The 13,322-nt window shown below is 42.9% G+C and overlaps 1 protein-coding gene and 1 long non-coding RNA gene across 7 annotated transcripts in view; one reads left to right on the top strand and one right to left on the bottom strand.

The window, feature by feature from the left end:
- Positions 1 to 13,322, bottom strand: part of LOC132916533 (E3 SUMO-protein ligase EGR2) — a 68,011-nt gene that overhangs the window by 35,171 nt on the left and 19,518 nt on the right. The gene's annotated exons all lie outside the window — the stretch shown is intronic.
- On the top strand, positions 8,987 to 11,536 carry LOC132916532 (uncharacterized). 4 transcript variants are annotated; one of them, XR_009660117.1, is made up of 3 exons: positions 9,005 to 10,303; positions 10,396 to 10,560; positions 10,958 to 11,536. It is a non-coding gene; the product is annotated as an uncharacterized LOC132916532 (long non-coding RNA). The 4 variants fall into 4 exon arrangements; XR_009660116.1 differs by having other exon boundaries at positions 9,006 to 10,275; XR_009660115.1 differs by having other exon boundaries at positions 9,010 to 9,642.

Below are 13,322 nucleotides of genomic sequence, written 5' to 3'. Positions count from 1 at the left end.
GAAATTAGAGTTAGTTAATTTTTATCCTTTTCATCATTGTTAACGATCATTGCGACCACTATTAAAAGTTATCTTCTTTCTAGCAATATATATCCTGATCCTTTAAAAACTTTCTTGGATAGTATTGATTTGTTCAATTTTTTAAGCATTTTCTAATTTTGTGAGAAAACCGTGTTATAAATGGCTTGCCTGTATTATGATCGCAAGGAAAAATATCCAAGGGATAAAACTTTTTCTTCACGCTTTACGATATCCTTCGCTGCATCCCTGAACAGCTGGGCTAAATCATCGCTACCTCCAGACCGTAAACCCTTTTACCCTAAATCACAAACCAGAAGATGCTAAACTTCTTTTTTAGGACCGGTAAGGGCTTTTGAAATTAACTAGACAACGTACGTAAGCTATCGAGAAATTATAATATTCGTTAACCGAATAGACGAATGGAAACGTTCAATAAACAAGCAGGTTTTAAGCTACATAGTTCCATAAGTCTCAATTGCACAATTACTGTGCGTACGATCGTCGAAGGCTGTAGAACTTTTGACCAAAATATGCTATAGATCCTTATTCCAAGTTTCCACACAAATATTCACATTAAACTATTGTCGTGTTAAACTACGACCACCAGACAAATTGTCCAAAGACAAAAATTCTCCACCCTATAATCGTGCCTCTGTATCCTTTTCCCAAATACACAGATCGTACATCCTTTTTCTGCACTCGGAAGGGACACAAAGAAACAGCCACGAAGGATAAATCGCATCGTGTTTCTAAAACAATACAGAGAACAAGAATTGTCGACGGGAGATACGCAATTCCGGACAGGTGCCACACGCTGGGGCGCCCACCGTAGCCGGTTAATGGGATCTCACTGGTTTCGTCGTCTTTCTACACCCATGAACCGTTGCGATAATTGTCGCATAAAGTCGGCACATTATTGCGTTATAGGTATCCGCGGTGGTATCGCGCGATATTACGGCTGTTCCATGGGGCCACGTAATGGTGGCCCCACGCGACGTCTCGTCTCTCCGTGGAATTCCTTGCCTCCGCTCGTTGTCTCTCTAAATTGGCAAAAATAAGCGCACACGAGCGAAAGAAAAAGAACCGTCATGGGAGAAGCTTAGGACGACTGAACGCTTAGAATGTCCGCCCCCGTCGTTTACTGTCTCTAGCTCGATAGACCGGCATTGTTTACGACTAATCATTGCGAGGAATTGTCCGTGGCGTTCGTGACAAGTTCGTAAATTTTAGTCGGCTCGTCGAACCAGGCTATGGCTTACAGACGTCAGCATCCATTCGAAATTCCAGTCGCGGTCCGTACAATCGAACGGAAGATTATTAGAAGACGACGGTTCCTTGGAGCAGAAGGATGGAGTTTGGAATGCTTTAATTGTTACTGGCGGATCCTGAAGCACTTTAGATATCGTAGTAAATAATCATTGTTATAGTTTTGAATTTCGAGTCGAGCGTTGTATCAGTTGCGAATTCAAATATCTATAGTCAATAGCAATAAATCATGTCACTGCTCAAACAGTTCTAGCCGATGTAATTCGATATAAATTCATCGTTGATATATCCCAGAACGTTATCTCCATCACACCAAGTTTAAGGGTTAACTCCAATCAACGCGTCTATTGCAAGCATTTTGGTAATCGAACTGAAGAGTATCGGAATCAGGCGACGGGTTATGATAAGATACGAAAGCTTCGAAGATTTTTAATCGGACATATATGACGAAAGTATCACGACGTCAACTAACTCTAGGGCTTTAAAAATCCACGCTAGATCAGATACGAAACAATTTAATCGGGATTACAATAGAAATCTGATAAGAAGAAGATACGTGACGATCTATTTAGAGAGTTAGCATTTAGAAGCGAGATAATCGAGTGAATCACGATTACGCACACGGATGCGTAAAGGGAAGGAAAGCTGGTTAGTTTCGGCAGGACATCGACACTGCGACGCGTAGGACGAGAACTTTTTATCTTGGGGGATCGAGCGCGTATTCGCGCGGTTTCACGCGTTGGCGGACGGCGTAGCTTTCTAAATCACTCACTGCCACTCCATACGCTCGCCACGGGCTTTCTCTCTTTTTCCTCGGCTCGTCCTCGTCTCTCATCACCACTCTCTCGCCCTCTACGCACATCGAGAGTAGTAACAATGTCCCGAATGACCGTCTATTTTCGAGTGGAGACATCGACCTCCCAGCGAATCGTAAAACCGTCAAAATGAATCCATTAAACCGGGAACAGGTACACCGACCAACTGACTAACAGCGTGGCCAGCGGGCTCGTTCCGTCGCCCCGAAGAATGCGGCAGGAATAAATCTTCCCCCGCATTTCTATATGCGAATCCGGAAGTGTTCGCCAGTGAAGGACGAAATTGAGATACGCTATCTGCGATTGCATCTAAGCAAATTAGAAAGCAATATCGGAATTGCTGTAAACAGAAATCAGAAGTGCATATAAGGAATGAACATAGACAAACAAAGTGTACGAACGAAGCACCTTCTTCGCTGTTCTCTGTGCAACGAAGAAGGAGCTCTACGAATCAAAAAGCTACTTAATTGAAATACGACGTTCATGTTTCGTTATCGGTATATTTTAATAAACTGGGGAAAAATATTGAAAGGATTGCAAAGAGAAATCAAAAGTTCGTATAAGAATCAGACAAATAAAACACTCGTCGCTCTTGGTCTGAACGCTAACTGTGAACGGATCGGTAATAAACGCATCTTTGATTTTATATAATCATTATACACTTTATTTCCGAGCCTTATCGTCCCATTTTATCTTACACTTATACACAAAGTAAATATAACGAGAAAAGGGAATGCTGGCTGGAGAAGTGGCTTAACACGTTTGCGACGTGATCCCCCGGTGTCGCGCTATACATTGTGTATATATACGGCTGCTCGTGACCACCGATGGTAAACTCATCCGTCAACTTTCTATACTATCTGAGATCTTAAAGTTACTAGCGAGACCCTCTATGTTGGTTATATAGTTGTTGAATAGATATGAGTTGATCAATGTGGCATTAATAAATATCCTAGCGTAGACGTCTTCCTCGTGAATGTGTTAAGTGATATATGACATTCATAATAACGCTGTATTGTCGGTACATTTAAATAAATTAGAGAAGAAAAATGAAAATGACTGAAGGAGAACCAAAAGTTTCATTGTATAGAAACGAGAAATGTAACGATATAGGAGCAGAGCTACCTGCAAGGTAATCGAACGAGGATCAAAATCTTATCTGAGAATGAACGAGCGAATGAAAAACGTAACGATAGAGAAAGTCGACACGCAGGATGACTGAACAGGAATCAAAATTTCGTATGGAAATAAAAAACGTAGCGATAGAGGAAATCTAGTCGTGGTGCACCCTTCGTGCAGCGAGAGAAGAGCACCATGGACCAAGAAGCAGCTTATCTACCGGTAACGAATGGGACAAGCCGCCTTCGACCTCCTAGATGGACTTTCGTCGTAAACCGAGAATTCAGGAATTTAGGAATTCGAAAGGTAAAAGAATCAGCCGACGAGGGGGATTAGGGGTTGGGATCGAGAGATAAAGTCTGTGAAGATGATAGCACGATGCCACTGCGTAGCTCTCGCGTAATTAGCGACTTCTACGGGGCAGCTGAATGAGAAACTCGATGGTTCTCAAGGCATCGTCGAGTCTCGTACTTTTTAGATGATCGGACGTTAGTGGAGCAAGTAGATCGACCACTTGATCCATATCATTCGATCATTGGTATAAATGGAACGTTTAACAGACGTTACTGTGATAAATAAATCGAGGCGTTTGATTTAAACTAACCGATAAACCTTTCGTGTTATCTTATGAAGCCACTTACAATTTTCAGGGACATTTCCATAGATTAGGTCGTTCCCAAGTGAGAAATACACGCACCCGCAGCACCGATCAGCTATTGTTACGAGTCAACCTATTTCCGTGTCTGGTTAGCCGCTTCCTTGGAGATTACGCTTAATTCCGAGTGTAGGGCATTGTTATCGGAGAAGGACGTGGTCGAGAGGCATCCGGAGGTCCAACAAAATAGAGGCTTCCGAGTTGATCCACGACAAAATTGGTAGAGTGTGAACTGAGAATTTTCATTCTTGCAAAGTCATTGATAAAAGACTGGAGAGAAACACGGCGATACGATGACCGTGGAATCGTAGAGGTGGAAACTTTCCAAAAAGGAAAATCGAGATTTTGGTGTCGATGAACCAGATTGAGAACCCCTTTGGCACAAGGGTCTCCCAGGATTCCGATGACAACGAGACTTTAGGAGGACGACCTACTTCGCTCGTTTGCATCGGACCCGAGGCGGCACGTTCTTCTTTTTTCTTTCTTCCCTGTTCCCTTCAAGACTGCCGGTAGCCGAGATGACGTAACGCAACGGGCCAATCGTTGCAAAGGGCAAAGTCCCGGGCAAGAAAGCCGGGAATGTAACTTTTCTTATTTCGCGACAGTGGACTAGGCGTGAAAGGATGAAAGAAAAAAGGAAGAAATGTTCGCGTGGATGTATATCCTCTCGAAGAAGTCGAAAATTGTATAATATCCGCAACAGTGTATTAGATACTTGAAATTTCCATTTCGATGGAAATTCGATACGGAGAATGTGAAATAGCGCGACGAACATCGATCGCTGACGAAAAGCAGGTACGCGCTTAACCATCATTCTACCAGATAATCTTTACGGCCTGGTGTGCATGACTTTATGTATGCAGATCCGATTAAAGAAGACCGATAGATGTAAATCATGAACAGTAAAGACATACCTGTTCACGTATAGGTACGCGGAAAGAGGAAAGAGGAAAAAGGAATATGAAGGAATATCGTACGATCGAATCGATTCAAATCGATCATATCCAATGGCAAGTGATCGAATTCACAGGTTATCAATTCAGTTAGAATAACTCTTACATGTCCTCTTTTGAAAAAGGTACATCCTATCATTTCCTACTCGATAGATTCAATGTATTTATTAATGTTGGCTCTGAACGCAATAAAAGAAAACAAGGCTCGAGCACCCTTGTACGAAGCGTATGTAATTAGCGAAACTCTGGGACCGCGTTAAGTATAACGCTCCAGTTGCAGCTTTTTGCTGGCCGGTTGCATCGAAATTCCGAGCAACGAGAAAAATACAAAAAACGGGGATTACACGCGGCTTTACGCGCCAACCTGCTATAAAGGAAGTAGTAAGTAACCGTAATGAACGCTCGTTCTCTGTATCGAACGGTGTTCTCCTTCGATGTAACGACGTGCGTATCGAGAAACAATTTCGAAAGATCGTCGAGTAATCGGTACGTTCGATGGGTGTCAGTCACGCGAACGATTCAAAAATCAGGAAAAAGAATCACGCCCGTTGGTCCTCTGTTATTAACGTAACACCTGTTTAGAGAAGTAGCAGGGAATTTTTCAAGATGATTCGAAACCAGAAGAAAAATCTTGACTACGCGTTCGGTTTGTGGATCTGTTCGTGCGAGTATCGCGTGTCTTTCGAGTGAGATTCAATTAACGCTCGAATATTCGCCTAGTTGCCGGCAATTGTCACCGTATGAAACAAATCCGTGAAATCTCGCGACACGGGAAGGTGTATAGATTTTTATACGTTGTAGGTATATGAATTCCAACGAAACGTGTCTCGACGATTAGCGTCAATTGCGCGAGTTACGATGGCGCGTGGTCGGCTCGACTTTGTAATTACCAGACGCATGTAAGTATATAGTGTACGTTAGACGAAAGTCGAATTCAGACCTGGGCTACTCATAAGGCTACTCTATGTTCTTTCATATGGTCCCTGAGATCATTTTTGTAGCACTGAAAACATTGATGTAAATTTACGGAAACTGAACCGTTGCCACGCCATAAAATATTTTTAATATTGTACATAGATCTGTATCTAAACAAGTAATGAAAAATTAAAAGTTTTCCCACATAAACCGTACAGCCAGAATCAGTGAAACGTGACACAAGTGTCGTGCGATTTATACGTGTATTATGTAGAACATATAGGCAAAGGAAATTTTAATACCTTGCGGTTTTGTATATTTACATATATATTTTTAAGTATAAAGTCAACTACTTTTTCTATATGTTCGCTTATTTATAAACAAACCGCAAAAAGTTGAATATTCTCTCAGACGATCGTTAAAGTGATTACTGTCGTGAGATTCGTATACAGGGCTTACAAAAAATATTTGTGTAACAATTAATTAGGTTCAAGTATATCTAATTTTCTACCATTTAACAGTATCATCGTGCGACTACAAAAATTTAAAAGTGAGACATGGAATTTCAGAAAAAAGCATTTGAAAAATAGGCATACGTGCAAAATTCTTTTTATATCCACTTGATGAATATGTACTAACTAACATCTAACTGAAAAAAAGAAAAATAAAAATTTGCAACTCGGACTTAATTCGTCGCGCAAACCGAAAGTTCAATCGAGCAGCTTTTATATAATAACCGGTTGGGATCGGTGTAATTAACGCGGCTATGAGTGGACTCAATCAACGTTCGACAGCATCGTCGCGCTAGCGTTCGAAACTGGTTGTCAGCATTAAAGCTCGATCGTTCTCGTTCATTCATGACGCCGATCGGAAAATCCATCGATCGAAACGATGTAAAAGTGCGAACGGTAGATCGATCGACGCGATAATTTCTACTGCACGGGCTATTCTCCGCAAAATGACGAAGGAAATCGGCGAAAAGGAAATCGCCAAGGAGAAAAAAGAACGAACTACTTTAATAAACCCTTATCGCGGTGCATGGTGGAACAGGTTGATTAGAGTCAAGTACCGATTATTTTCTCGCGGTCTCCCGATATTTAACGCCTCTCTATCGCGCGCTATCGATCGCAGGAATCTTGTATCGACACCGTCAATTCGAACCGATAATTATCGTTTGATTTGTTGTAGATACCCGCGAGGTTGATTTAGACGCCACGCTGGGCGAACCTCGAATTTCATCGTTGAATAAATCCCGGCAGTTGACAGCTGACGTCAAAGCTGAATGTCCTTCGTCGAGTAACTATGAAAAACAAAGGCGGGGGTTGTAAAAAAAGAGGAATATCACAAACAGAGAAGAGAAAAAAGGGAAGGAAAGGAAAAATATGGTGACATTGGCTTACGCCTTGCTTGACGCGGTTGTTCGAACCGATGGCAAGCAGCGGCATCAACGCTTTCGTAGAGAAACTATCGAAGATCGATACCCTTTCGCTGGAGCCTCCGGAGGCGCATGAAAGTACCTTTTAAAGGCGGTGTGTAGCACAATGGAGAGTCGCGGAGACGGAACATAAGGCGAAGAAAAACTGTCGGTAGAATATGGAGGGCCAGCGCGGCGGCGGCGGACGAGGAGAAGAAGAAGGTGGAACAAGGCGAAGAAGTAGCAGCGGAGAGAATTTATTGCCGCGCGAGAGACCGCGGGTCCCCGAAGAGAGAAGGCCGAGCATAAGCAGTTAGGGTACCTGCACGAACAAATAACGGAGAAGTGGGAGGGCCGCGATACCTACAAATGAGGGGCGAGAGAGAGGATCTGAAAGAAAGAGAAACCTCGAGGTCCACGCCGCTCGTAACAGGTGTACCAGAGTGAATCTCGGTGGATTGCCCTCTACGCCACCTGAGCCACGTGAAACTCGGATTTACTCTTGACAGTTAATGGCATAATTTTTTCCGTCCGCCAGGTGAGGATAAGGATTAATTAAAACAGGAGAGGGATGGAAAGAAAACGCGCATGGATGAGTGGAATAACGTTCCACGTTGTTTTCGCATCGCACTCCAAGGGAACGAATAATCTCGATACGAGATAAATCTGACGTAAGATACTCCGACGGCTTAAACACCGTGCAATTTATTAAGAAACAAAAAAGGGAAAAAAATCCCAGCTGAGAGACCATCCACGTAAAATTACTGTTTTTCGCGATTATCGGATTTTCACGAGACAGGTGTCGCCACCGATCAACGACGTAATAAAAAACGACATCGGCCAGCTCGAAATAACTTGTCAGAAGTATATGCTGCACACGACCATCTTTTTGGGAACCACTGGTTGCAACAGGCCAGAGAGAACGTCGAGCGTAGTAAGCCCGCTTCAAGAATCAGCAGAGTACCAAGATTCGATCGTCGATAACGACCTTCTCTCTGTCTCGCTGTACACGAGCATATGTGCAACAACGCGAGAGGGTAGACTGGTCGTTCTTCATTTTCGGCCAAAGGCGCGTGTTGTTGGCGGCTATCGATATCTCGATTCGTTTTTATCCTGGCTGCATCTATCTATCTGCCCACGCATATCGGTGGTAGTTCTTCGACGTGAGAGGAAGCGAGATCAAAAGCTTGTTGGCGCGCGGATCTTATAAACGGGAAAAAAAAGAGCGGCAAGGAAATAACGTCGATGAAGAGACTCGGAAAACGAAACAGCGACAGTCGGAGGGAGAAGGACGAGGACGAGACGATCGACAACGACAGTACAGGCATTGCGGGGACTCGTTAACTCCGGTAGCCAGCCTCTTTGGCGACTTCGCGATTGCGGCAGGTATGTACACCTACTTAACGACCCGGCCCAACCCAGCTACCTGTTCGACCATAGAAAATGATCGTTTTCCTAGCGCCGGCGATCGTTCAGCGGTCGTTACGGAAGCGAGTAACCGCAACTGAGGAACAAGCACCTCTGCAATAACCGGACGAACGCGCAGTCTTCAGCATCCAAACGAAGGGAGGCCAGAAATTAACTTGGAATTACGATTATCGATCGTGAATAGAATAACGATGCTAATCGATCGAAAACGCATTTTTCACCTAACACCCATTATTTTCCTCCCTTCGTGTTCTCCTCCATCTTATACCTTACACGTTTATTTTTCGTCGTTACACGAGCAAGATGTTGGTCGATCCAAATAAACGATGAAAGAAAGGCAGGTTCTGAGAGAACGTTCGACGATGACTCGCGTACGGAGAGCCGGCAACGTAAAGCGAAGGGTTGCACGGGATTGCACGTGTGCGAGCCGCGCGAGGCGCAGCCTCTGAAACGAGATGCGCGACCTTGAACTCGAACTCCAGGGTCGATCGATAGGCGCCACGCGCCTCTCCTGACCTATATAAACACGAGGAATTCCGGGAGAGAACGCGCCGCCGGGAAAACGTGCTCGTGACTCGTTCTCACGAGCCGCACCAGACTCATTCGTATCGTCACCCTGATCGCGAGTACATAAGAAGACGATCCTGTAACCGAATTTAACGTTTTCATAATTTGTTCATAATAAAAGACTTTGATTCGTTTCGCGTCTTTTATGATTCCATCGCTCTATAATATCTTCTGGCGTTGGATATAACGCGAGAATTTGACATGTACGTATATCCAGTGAAATGGTAGAGAATCGAAGCCAACGATAATAGAAGTTTGAACGTTAAAAACGATTGTATTGATCGACACGAAAAAAAAATACAAAAAGCAAATCATTCTGTTTTGAAAGCAAAGTCGATCGCGCTTGGCAGCTAACTGGCTCGCGTGGGTGTTAATTACTCTGTTAAAACCAACTCGCGTTAGTGGGTGTATTACACGAGATCGTGAACATGAAACATCGACGGATATGAGCGAGTATCGGTTGGCTAACTTGTACGTACTACGCGTAAGGTACGCTGATAGATACAGTTTTCGTGATTTTTTCCCAAGTTGATACGAAACCTCCCGCGTCTCTCGATTCAACCTGTCGACTATATACCGAGCAATACGTACATAGTTTCAAGCGGCCGTCACCCGTGGTACATATTGCAAAACGGAAATCTACGTCGATTCGATCGTAAATCTTTCGCGAATATGAAATCTCCGTACGGTCGTTTATGGGTTTGGCGTGGAGATCTACACGACTGCTATATGTAACGTGACCTGCACACGCTACTGTGCGGTTAATCATGTATTTGCAGAGTGCAATAAAGATTTGTTACACTGGCTTCGACGAAATCGAACCACGATCAGCAAATAACATCTTAATTCAAACGATAAATACAGCGACATAAAGATAAACGAAATTTCCGATAATAACAGACAACCGAAAAGAAAAACAGTGCGTCGATAGAACAATTAATTAAATCCACACGCTAGCCAGACTCTTGTTGAAGCGGACACTTATTAACTGCAAACTACGCTCGTCGTAAAATCTGCATAATAACACGGTAGATTTAAATACCCCTTCGTTGAAGCGCGGTTTGCCTTCAAACTTGCAACATTAACAGTGGTTTTAAACGACGACAGCTTGCCGACGAAATTGTTAGTATGGAAAAATCAGACGGATTACGTGAGTTATACGAATTCGTGGTGGAGATCTATCCGTTTAGAGGCTGGCACAATTTCCTACCGGCAACAAACGAGAACGCTATTGATTTCTAGAGGAGCAGAGCACGAGACGAGATAGCCTCCGGTGTGCATCCTACCGTACAACCCAACCAACCTGCAGGCTGGCAACCGCACGGGGATGATTCACGGTCAAGGACGTCGTAGCAACCCCTCTAGCTTTTCTCTGGCGCAACCCTCGCTTTCATCCACCAACGCCAGGTAATCCCTGTGTAACGCTTCACGGTACGGTTAACAACTCTATCCTCTTGCCTCTGTGCTATCGCCGCTTCCATCTTCTCGAAACTCCACCTCTTTCGCGTACGTACGCCGGTAACGCGTATATACGCATCGTACGAATCGAGAGATCTGAATTTATAAATTGAGATAATAAAATGATGAAAAATATATATATGGAAATACAGGTTTTTATATCGCGGTGAATTTACAAAAGAATATTTAAGGTTTTATCTGTTCGTAGTTTCATCGAAGTTTCGTTTTGATAGAAAGGAAGGAAACAAAATGTACGTGTCGCAGCGGAGAAAGGTGGATTAGCATAACGGTGAACGTTGACGTTGCCTCGAACGAGAAGAAACGAGAATTTATGCCACGTTTCCAGCACAGATTCACGAGGACAATAATTCGACGGTACGGTGAGTCCAAAGACGGGTCCATTCGCTCGAGGACACAGAAATCGAGAGAGAAATAGGCAGCACTTTACGCAAGCCAGTACTTTCCACATAATTCTCGTCGGAGATCGACCAGGGACAACCGGAGGATAATATATCGTCAAAAGGGATTGGTCGTATGTTAACCAGCGTTACACCTGCGAGCCGATGAAGAAACTCCATGGCCAGCCACCTACGCGCGCTGCCTCGTCCGGGTCTTTTACCATCTGACCGACGAATTAGGTAGATAAAGATTCACACGGGCTTCGCTGTATGCTTCTACCTGTTTCCTCGACTCGTTCTTCTGCTTGTTTCGTTTATAACTTTAGATAAACTGTTGTCATCATCGCTGTATCAGATTGCGTTTTGCATTTTACCAAGTTGATATTTAGAATTTTTTATTACTATAAATGTAAATGTTCGTGTAAATATCCATGTATATGGTTATTTAATTATAACTGTGTACCATGTTTATAGAAATGAAGACCACAGAGCAAGAACATAATAAACTATATTTTCCATTCTTTAAAGGCTAACGGGTTTAAAAGTCAGCACGTTACTATAATCGTTCTTGCTATTTAATTTTCAAACTAAATAAATATTTCAGCATCCTCTTCGTAATTTATTACAAATATTGCTTATCATAACGTCAAAACATTGAAAAATATTCAAACATTGAAAATATCAAAATACCAAAAAGTATTGCATATCTCAACAATTGTATCTTTGATCGAACCTAGCTTCTTTCCAGTTTTAACTATTTTATATGAAAATATTCTTGTTTAGTAGTAAAGTGATATCAAAATGAAAAGGGTCGACAAAACTGTATTTATCATGCTCTTTTACTATGATCTTCAAATGTTTGCGATCGAATACACGTATTTATATTTATAGATGCTGTGTAAGAAATCGTTCGTGCAAACAGCCTGCACCACCTCTAACCTAAATTTCGTGGTGGGTTTTTCACCGGCTCCGCCTCATTTCACGCGGGTCAAACGTATCATTCGATCCTTTCTTCCGTCAAGACGTTGTTCAGTTCATTAGACCATTAGTCTAACAATGCAGAGTGTGTCCTTTATGTGGCGTTTATATTTGAAACGTAATAGCCACGTAGCTCTAGCGTGAACTACGAACGCGAACCAGGCTACAATTTGCATCACATATCTTTCTCTCTCTTCCCGCGATGCGTACTGTCTTTGTACACGCAGGTGACAATTCACCGCGTGTGTATCATCGTGCGAGATTTATCCTCGCGCACGATTAGCATAATGGTTGATCATTACGACTCCGTTGTCCAATTTCCGTGGGCGTACGTTCGAAATTGCACCAGCTACGGGCCAAAGGACAAAAGATCGAGCTGATATTTGCTGCAGATCGAAACTACGATCGAGTAACGCTCCTTATAAATCTTGTATAAAGCGTATCCTGTTAACTCTACTGCGTTCTTTCGAGCCAATTGTATATCTTTAACGTTGGAAAAATATCTCTAGTTCGAGCAAAGTACGATACAGTTATCATCGATGCATGATTTTTCACTTCGATCTTACGTTAAACATTTTTCGAAAATTCTTGTAAAAAATCTTTTCAGTTTGAGAGATCAAAGCGGATTAAAATACACAAATTTAACGATCGCAGCAGGATTAATATCAAAAGAACCAACGAGTCTTCCTTGTGCTGAAATAAACAGAAAACGAGAGGATTTGGGAAAAAACGTCTAATTCAAAGGAAACAAATCTCAACTTGTATTTTCATAATCTCGAATTTAAATTTTAAAATCGCATCCCTATCTCGAAGGAAGTACATAGCAGGATTGTAAGTTGCTATAATTTCAATAAAGAGCGACAAATCGTTCTGATCCTTTTTATTTTGCTGTTGAAGCCGGTTCTCGCGTTAAACCCACTATCAAATTTCCACAAACTACCTTGATACAATCACATCTTTATATAGTCAGACACGATCCAGTTTCAACATCCTGTCCATAGCCGCGAACATACCTACAATTTACCGTAGTCTACCGAACGGGGGTCGTTAAGTCGTTAATCGGCGGCCATTACGATCGTCGTCTTTGTTATCGTCTTCGTCCTTCAGAACGCGTCAACGATTGGCTACCGAGATCAGCACCGATACAGGGCTCGGTCTCATCGAATCCACACTCGAATGGAAACAACGATCGTCCTGTATTGCCTGGAAACCCAACGATCGGTATACCCGTGGGGGAACTGCAAAGACCAACAGATATGGTCGAAGCAGGTCTCGATATCGGTCTATGGGTATAGGTAAATGATCAAGTGGATGACTACAGGCGTTTGATTAACC

The sequence above is a fragment of the Bombus pascuorum genome, chromosome 2 (genome assembly GCF_905332965.1).
Source record: "Bombus pascuorum chromosome 2, iyBomPasc1.1, whole genome shotgun sequence".
In the NCBI taxonomy this organism is placed as follows: Eukaryota; Metazoa; Arthropoda; class Insecta; order Hymenoptera; family Apidae; genus Bombus; species Bombus pascuorum.
Note: the sequence above shows the minus strand (reverse complement) of the source record. Positions and strands in the feature narration are given on the sequence as shown.